Source organism: Mustela lutreola, chromosome X, assembly GCF_030435805.1.
Source record: "Mustela lutreola isolate mMusLut2 chromosome X, mMusLut2.pri, whole genome shotgun sequence".
Taxonomy (NCBI): Eukaryota; Metazoa; Chordata; class Mammalia; order Carnivora; family Mustelidae; genus Mustela; species Mustela lutreola.
The window spans coordinates 75,424,301-75,434,201 of NC_081308.1; positions in this window are offsets into that span (position 1 = coordinate 75,424,301).

A 9,901-nucleotide genomic window follows, 5' to 3' on the forward strand; every position below is an offset into this window, starting at 1 on the left:
ATGAAATTTGAAATCAACCACAAGAAAAAATTTGGAAAGACCACAAATACATGGAGGTTAAACAACATAAAATGGATGTATTAACCAGGAAATTAAAGAAGAAATTAAAAAAATCAAGGAAACAAATGAAAATCAAAGTCTGACTGTCAAAATCTTTGCAATACAGCAAAGGTGGTCTTATTAAGGAAGTATGTAGCAATATGGGCCTACCTCAAGATGAAAAAAAATGTTAAATAAATCTCCTAATCTTATACATAATGAAGTTTATAGCCAGCAGAAGGAGGGAAATAATAAAGATTAGAGTAGAAATAAATGATACAGAAATAGCAACAACAATTTAAAAAAATCTATAGAACAGATCAATGAAACTAGGTGCTGGTTCTTTGGAAAAATTATAAAATTGATAAAGTGATGGCCAGATTTATTAAGAATAAATGAGGAAGAACCCAAATAAATAAAATCACAAACAAGAGGAGTGTGTGGGTAGCTCACTTGGTTGGGAATCCTACTCTTGATTTTGGCTCAGGTCGTAATCTCAGGGTCAAGATGAGATGGAGCCCTGCATCAAACTCCATGCTCAGAGGGAAGTCTTCTTGAGATTCTCTCCCTCTGCCCCTCCCCGTCACTCATGCATGTTCTCTCTCTCTTAAATAGATGAATAAATCTTTTTTAAGAGAAGTCACAAACAAGAGAGGAGAAATAAGCAACACCACAGAAATATGAATAATTATAAGAGAATATTATGAAAAACTATGTGCCAAAAAACTGGACAACCTGGAAGAATTGGATAAATTCCTAGAAACAAATAATGCTGCTACTAATGTTCTTGTATATGTTTGTTGTTGTTGTTTTCGTGTTTATGTATGTATTTCTGATGGGGATATATCTAGGAGAGGAACTTCTAGGTATCAGGCATTCATATGCTCAGCTTTAGTCGATGATGTGAAAGTATTTTCCAAGATGGTTGTAACATTACAAAAAATAGTATTTGATGCCACAAGTTGCCTAAATTTTACTTGGTTTGAAGTGACATTGGTTCCTACCATAGGAATTCAGGAAATAACAAGGGTCTTTCAATGGTGTGTTAGACCCATACATATATGGTTGACCCTTGAACAAGCGGTTAGAGGCACCAATGCCCACACAGTCAAAAATCCACATATAACTTTTAACTCCCCCAAAACTTTATAGTCTTCTCTTGACCAGAAGCCTTACCAATAACCAATTGATAAAATATTTTTTGTAAGTTATATGTTTTATACTGTATTCTTAGTATAATAGAAGCTAAAGAAAAGAATATATTATTAAGAAAATCATAAGGAAGAGTTAATACATTACTGTAATGTAAAAAATCTGTGTATAAGTGGACCTGAGAAGTTCAAACCTGTGTTGTTCAAGAATCAAAAGTACATACTCACTAAAGCTTGTTGTATTGATTTCATTTCAAATCTGCATTCAGTGATGTCACATTGGTAGCTTAATTTGCCCCTTGTGGGAATAATTACCCCCATGAATATCAGGAAACAAAATAAATAGAAGTTCACATATTCTTCCACATTACTTCCCAGCCTACCACTGAACTATCAGAAACCATAAAAACAAAGTTTAAGAAATCGAATAGCCACTCACATCTAATGAGTCTTGAGTAAATTATTTCTGATTCCTAGCAGAGAATTTAGAGAAAGGATATAATTAAATTGTTCTGTTAGTAAAGGTGATAATATTTAATAAAATAATGAGGGCACCTGGGTGGCTCAGTTGGTTGTGTCTGATTCTTGATTGTGGCTCAGATAACAATCTCAGGATTATGAGATCAAGGCCCATGTCAGGACCTGCACTGCCCATGAAACCTGATTAGGATTTTCTCTCCCTCTAGTGTGGAAAATAATTTATTATGTTAATGGACATGAAAAGAAATCTGGGGTGGAAATTCTTATATAAGATAAATTAGATTCCCGTATATTTATGGTTTGGAAAGAAATTTTCCTCTAACCTTAACTGAAGTATTCAAATCTATTTTGCAAATTAAGATAGTATCAGACCCAGATACTGAGTGTTGGGAAGATTTTTACTATCATAAATTTTCCACCCTGGAAGTTAAAATATTGAAACAATAAACTACTGTGTAAGAATGAATATTCTAGTATTCAAAGTAAAATTGATTAGCTTCTAATATTCTTGGGTATGGTGAGAAAATTTGAAAAGTTTGTCTGTAACATTAAGAGAATGCATGTCAGTATGTTTACACATTTTTGTATAAACACATTTCTGTCAATATGTTTACACATTTCTTTAAATCAATAAAATTTCCTTTTGCTCAAAAAAAAGACAAATTAGATTTCAAATCAAAGACTATAATAAGAGGGAAGCCTGGGTGGCTCAGTGGATTAAGCCACTGCCTTCGGCTCAGGTCATGATCTCAGTGTCCTGGGATTGAGCCTCGCATCAGGCTCTCTGCTCAGCAGGGAGCCTGCTTCCCTCTCTCTCTCTCTGCCTGCCTCTCTCCCTACTTGTGATCTCTCTCTGTCAAATAAATAAATAAAATCTTTAAAAAAAAGACTATAATAAGAGATGAAGAAAGACACTATATCATAATTAAAGGGTTTAACCAAAACCAAGAACAATTGTGAATATTTATACCCCTAACATGGGAGCAGCCAATTATATAAACCAATTAATAACAAAATTAAAGATACACATTGATAATAATACAATATGATAATACATATACAATATACAATATTATACAATAATACAAAACAATAATAAGAGGGGACACCCCACTCACTGAAATGGACAGATATCTAAGCAGAAGATCAACAAGGAAACAAGGACATTGAATGACACAACGGAACAGATTGTCTTCACAGATATATTCAGAAAATTTTATCCTAAAGCAACAGAATACACATTCTTCTTGAGTGCACATGGAACAGTCTCCAGAATAGTTCACATACTGGTCATAAATCAGTTCTCAACTGGTACCAAAAGACCGAGATAATTTCCTGCATATTTTCAGAGCACAATGCTTTGAAACTAGAACTCAATCACAAGAGGAAAGTTGGAAAGAACTCAAATACATGGAGGCTAAAGAGCATTCTTCTAAAAAATGCAAAGGTCAACCAGGAAATGAAGAATATTTTTTAAAAAAAATCATGGAAACAAATGAAAATAAAAACACAACTCTTCAAAACCTTTGGGATGCATCAAAGGAAGTCTTAAGAGGAGACTACATAGCAATACAAGCCTTTCTCAAGAAATAAGAATGGTCTCAAATACACAAGTTGACCCTACACCTAAAGGAGCTGGAGAAAGAACAGCAAATAAAGCCTAAACCCAGCAGGAGAAGAGAAATTTAAAGATCAGAAAAGAAATCGATGGAATAGAAACCAAAAGAACAGTAGAACAGATCAGTGAAACTAGGAGATGGTTCTTTGAAAGAATTAATAAGACTGATAAACACCTGGCCAGACTTAGCAAAAAGAAAGAGAAAGGAAAAAATAAATTAAATCATGAATTAAAGAGATCATGAAGAACAGCAAAGAAATACAAACCAGTATAAAAACGTATTATGACATACTATATGTCAACAAATTAGGCAATCTGGAAGAAATGGATGCATTCCTACAGATATATAAACTACTGAAGCAGAAACAAATAGAAAACCTGAACAGACCCATAACCAGTAAGGAAACTGAAGCAGTAATCATAATCTCCCAACAAATCATAGTCCAGACCTGGATGTCTTCCTAGGGGAATTCTACCAAACATTGAAAGAAGAGCTAATACCTATTCTTCTGAAGCAGTTTCTAAAAAATAGAAATGAAAGGAAAAATTCCTAACTCTTTCTATGAGGCCATGATTACCTTGATCCCAAAATTAGACAAAGAAGCTTCCAAAAAGGGGAATTACAGACCAGTATCCCTTATGAACACATAGACCAAAATTCTCACCAAAATACTAGCCATTAGACTCCAACAGTACATTAAAAGGATTATTCACCATGATCAAATGGGATTTATTCCTGGGATGCAAGGGTGGTTCAACATCCACAAGTCAATCATCATGATATACCACATTAATAAAAGAAAGGACAAGAACCATATGATCTGGGAGGAGTCAAGATGGTGGAGAAATAGCAGGCTGAGACTACTTCAGCTAGCAGGAGATCAGCGAGATAGCTTATCTAAGATTGCAAACACCTGAAAATCCATTGGCAGATCGAAGAGAAGAAGAACAGCAATTCTGGAAACAGAAAAACAACCACTTTCTGAAAGGTAGGACCGGCGGAGAAGTGAATCCAAAGCGACGGGAAGATAGAACCCAGGGAGAGGGGCCGGCTCCCAGCAAGCGGCGGAGCAACGGAGCACAAAATCAGGACTTTTACAAGTCTGTTCCGCTGAGGGACATCGCTCCAGAGGCTAAACCGGGGCGAAGCCCACGCGGGGTCAGCGTGGCCTCAGGTCCCGCAGGGTCACAGAAGGATTGGGGGTGTCTGAGTGTCGCAGAGCTTGCGGGTATTGGAACGGGAAAGCCGGCTGCAGAGACAGAGCCGACAGTAAGCTCACAGCTGGGTGTTACCTTGAACCGGTCGCAGGCTCGGTGAACTCGGAGCGCGGCTGGAGGTGAGGCAGATGGGAGTAACTGGGCGCTGTTCTCTGAAGGCACACAGAGGAGTGGGGCCCTGGGCTCTCGGCTCCTCCGGGCCGGAGACCAGGAGGCCGCCATTTGTACTCCTCGTCCTCCAGGAGTCTATGGAAAGCGCTCAGGGACCAAAAGCTCCTGGAAGCAAACCCGAGCGGATTACTCAAACCGGCCCCTGGTAAGGGCGGTGCAATTCCGCCTGGGGCAAAGACACTTGAGAATCACTACAACAGGCCACTTCCCCAGAAGATCAACAAGAAATCCAGCCGAGACCACGTTCACCTACCAAGGAGTGCGGTTTCAATACCAAGGAGAGCAGCAGAATTCCAGAGGAGGAGAAAGCAAAGCAAGGAACTCATGGCTTTTTCACTGTGATTTTTTTTAGTCTTGCAGTTAATTTAATTTTTTTCTTTTTTCTTTTTTCTTTTTTTTTTCTTGCCTTCTAGTTAAGTTTTTTTTTTAATTTTTACCTTTTTCTTTTTTAAATTTTTAAGGAGTTTATCTAATACATATATACATTTTCTTTTTTATGTTTTTATGTTTCTTATTTGTTTTCTTTTTTTAAATTCTTTTCTTTTCTTTTTTTTTCTTTTTTCTTTTTTTTTCTTTCTTCCTTTTTGAACCTCTTTTTATCACCGTTTTCCCCCCTCAGGATTTGGGATCTCATCTAATTTGGTTAAAGCATATATTCCTGGGGTTGTTGCCACCCTTTTAGTATTTTACTTGCTCCTTCATATTCTCTTATCTGGACAAAATGACAAGACGGAAAAATTCAACACACAAAAAGAACAAGAGGCAGTACCAAAGGCTAGGGGCCTAATCAATACAGACATTGGTAATATGTCAGATCTAGAGTTCAGAATGACAATTCTCAAGGTTCTAGCAGGGCTCAAAAAATGCATGGAAGATATTAGAGAAACCCTCTCCAGAGATATAAAAGCCCTTTCTGGAGAAATAAAAGAACTAAAATCTAACCAAGTTGAAATCAAAAAAGCTATTAATGAGGTGCAATCAGAAATGGAGACTCTCATTGCTAGGATAAATGAGGCAGAAGAAAGAATTAGTGATATAGAAGACCAAATGACAGAGAATAAAGGAGCTGAGCAAAAGAGGGACAAACAGCTACTGGACCACAAGGGGAGAATTTGAGAGATAAGTGACACCATAAGACGAAACAACATTAAAATAATTGGGATTCCAGAAGAAGAAGAAAGAGAGAGGGGAGCAGAAGGTATACTGGAGAAAATTATTGGGGAGAATTTCCCCAACATGGCAAAGGGAACGAGCATCAAAATTCAGGAGGTTCAGAGAACGCCCCTGAAAATCAATAAGAATAGGCCAACACCCGGTCACCTAATAGTAAAATTTACAAGTCTCAGTGACAAAAAGAAAATCCTGAAAGCAGCCCGGGAAAAGAAGTCTGTAACATACAATGGTAAAAATATTAGATTGGCAGCTGACTTATCTACAGAGACCTGGCAGGCCAGAAAGAGCTGGCATGATATTTTCAGAGCACTAAACGAGAAAAAAATGCAGCCAAGAATAATATATGCAGCTAGGCTATCATTGAAAATAGAAGGAGAGATTAAAAGCTTCCAGGACAAACAAAAACTGAAAGAATTTGCAAACACCAAACCAGCTCTACAGGAAATATTGAAAGGGGTCCTCTAAGCAAAGAGAGAGCCTACAAGTGGTAGATCAGAAAGGAACAGAGACCATATACAGTAACAGTCACCTTATAGGCAATACAATGGCACTAAATTCATATCTCTCAATAGTTACCCTGAATGTTAATGGGTTAAATGCCCCTGTCAAAAGACACAGGGTATCAGAATGGATAAAAAAACAAAACCCATCGATATGTTGCCTCCAAGAAACTCATTTTAAGCCTGAAGACACCTCCAGATTTAAAGTGAGGGGGTGGAAAGGTATTTACCATGCTAATGGACATCAGAAGAAAGCAGGAGTGGCAGTCCTTATGTCAGATCAATTAGATTTAAAGCCAAAGACTATCATAAGAGATGAGGAAGGACACTATATCATACTCAAAGGGTCTGTCCAACAAGAAGATCTAACAATTTTAAATATCTATGCCCCAACGTGGGAGCAGCCAACTATATAAACCAATTAATAACAAAATCAAAGAAACACATCAACAATAATACAATAATTTTAGGGGACTTTAACACTCCCCTCACTGAAATGGACAGATCATCCAAGCAAAAGATCAGCAAGGAAATAAAGGCCTTAAAGGACACACTGGACCAGATGGACATCACAGATATATTCAGAACATTTCATCCCAAAGCAACAGAATACACACTCTTCTCTAGTGTAAAATAGATCACATCCTCGGTCCTAAATCAGGACTCAACTGGTATCAAAAGATTGGGATCATTCCCTGCATATTTTCAGACCACAATGCTCTAAAGCTAGTACTCAACCACAAAAGGAAGTTTGGAAAGAACCCAAATACACGGAGACTAAAGAGCATCCTTCTAAAGTATGAATGTGTCAACAGGGAAATTAAAGAAGAATTGAAAAAAATCATGGAAAGAAATGATGATAAAAATACAATGGTTCAAAATCTGTGGGACACAACAAAGGTAGTCCTGAGAGGAAAATATAGCGGTGCAAGCCTTTATCAAGAAACAAGAAAGCTCTCAGGTACACAACCTAACCCTACACCTAAAGGAGCTAGAGAAAGAACAAGAAAGAAACCCTAAGCCCAGCAGGAGAAGAGAAATCATAAAGATCAGAGCAGAAATCAATGAAATAGAAACGAAAAAAACAATAGAACAAATCAACGAAACTAGGAGCTGGTTCTTTGAAAGAATTAATAAAATTGATAAACCCCTGGCCCGACTTATCAAAAAGAAAAGAGAAAGGACCCAAATAAATAAAATCATGAATGAAAGAGGAGAGATCACAACTAACACCAAAGAAATACAAACTATTATAAGAACATACTATGAGCAACCCTACGCCAATAAATTTGACAATCTGGAAGAAATGGATGCATTCCTAGAAACATATAAACTACCACAACTGAACCAGGAAGAAATTGAAAGCCTGAACAGACCCATAACCAGTAAGGAGATTGAAAGAGTCATTAAAAATCTCCAAACAAACAAAAGCCCAGGGCCAGACAGCTTCCCGGGGGAATTCTACCAAACATTTAAAGAAGAACTAATTCTTATTCTCCTGAAACTGTTCCAAAAAATAGAAATGGAAGGAAAACTTCCAAACTCATTTTATGAGTTATCAAGTTATCACCTTGATCCCAAAACCAGACAAGGATCCCATCAAAAAACAGAGCTATAGACCAATATCCTTGATGAACACAGATGCGAAAATACTCAACAAAATACTAGCCAATAGGATTCAACAGTACATTAAAAGGATTATTCACCACGACCAAGTGGGATTTATTCCAGGGCTGCAAGGTTGGTTCAACATCCGCAAATCAGTCAATGTGATACAACACATCAATAAAAGAAAGAACAAGAACCATAGGATACTCTCAATAGATGCTGAAAAAGCATTTTCAAAGTACAGCATCCCTTCCTGATCAAAACTCTTCAAAGTGTAGAGATAGAGGGCACTTACCTCAATATCATTAAAGCCATATATGAAAAACGCACCGCAAATATCATTCTCAATGGAGAAAAACTGAAAGCTTTTCCGCTAAGGTCAGGAACATGGCAGGGATGTGCATTATCACCACTGCTATTCAACATAGTACTAAAGGTCCTAGCCTCAGCAATCAGACAACAAAAGGAAATTAAAGGCATCCAAATCGGCAAAAAAGAATTCAAATTATCACTCTTTGCAGATGATATGATACTATATGTGGAAAACCCAAAAGACCCCACTCCAAAACTGCTAGAACTTGTACAGGAATTCAGTAAGGTGTCAGGATATAAAATCAATGCACAGAAATCAGTTGTATTTCTCTACACCAACAACAAGACAGAAGAAAGAGAAATTAAGGAGTCAATCCAAATTACAATTGCACCCCAAACCATAAGATACCTAGGAATAAACCTAACCAAAGAGGCACAGAATCTATACTCAGAAAACTATAAAGTACTCATGAAAGAAATTGAGGAAGACACTAAGAAATGGAAAAATGTTCCATGCTCCTGGATTGGAAGAATAAATATTGTGAAAATGTCTATGCTACCTAAAGCAATCTACACATTTAATGCAATTCTTATCAAAGTACCATCCATCTTTTTCAAAGAAATGGAACAAATGATTCTAAAATTTATATGGAACCAGAAAAAACCTCGAATAGCCAAAGGGATATTGAAAAAGAAAGCCAAAGTTGGTGGCATCACAATTCCGGACTTCAAGCTCTATTACAAAGCTGTCATCATCAAGACAGCATGGTACTGGCACAAAAACAGACACATAGATCAATGGAACAGAATAGAGAGCCCAGAAACAGACCTTCAACTCTACAGTCGACTAATCTTCGACAAAGCAGGAAAGAATGTCGAATGGAAAAAAAGACAGCCTCTTCAATAAATGGTGCTGTGAAAATTGGACAGCCACATGCAGAAAAATGAAATTGGACCATTTCCTTACACCACACACAAAAATAGACTCAAAATGGATGAAGGACCTCAATGTGTGAAAGGAATCCATCAAAATCCTTGAGGAGAACACAGGCAGCAACCTCTTCAATCTCAGCTGCAGCAACATCATCCTAGGAACAACACCAAAGGCAAGGGAAGCAAGGGCAAAAATGAACTATTGGCATTTCATCAAGATCAAAAGCTTTTGCACAGCAAAGGAAACAGTGAAGAAAATCAAAAGACAACTGACAGAATGGGAGAAGATTTTGCAAATGACTTATCAGATAAAGGACTAGTGTCCAGAATCTATAAAGAACTTAGCAAACTCAACACCCAAAGAACAAATAATCCAATCAAGAAATGGGCAGAGGACATGAACAGACATTTGTGCAAAGAAGACATCCAGATGGCCAACAGACACATGAAAAAGTGCTCCATATTATTCGGCATCAGGGAAATACAAATCAAAACCACAATGAGATATCACCTCACACCAGTCAGAATGGCTAAAATCAACAAGTCAGGAAATGACAGATGCTGGCGAGAATGCAGAGAAAGGGGAACCCTCCTACACTGTTGGTAGGAATGCAAGCTGGTGCAGCCACTCTGGAAAACAGCATGGAGGTTCCTCAAAATGTTGAAAATAGAACTGCCCTATGACCCAGCAATTGCAC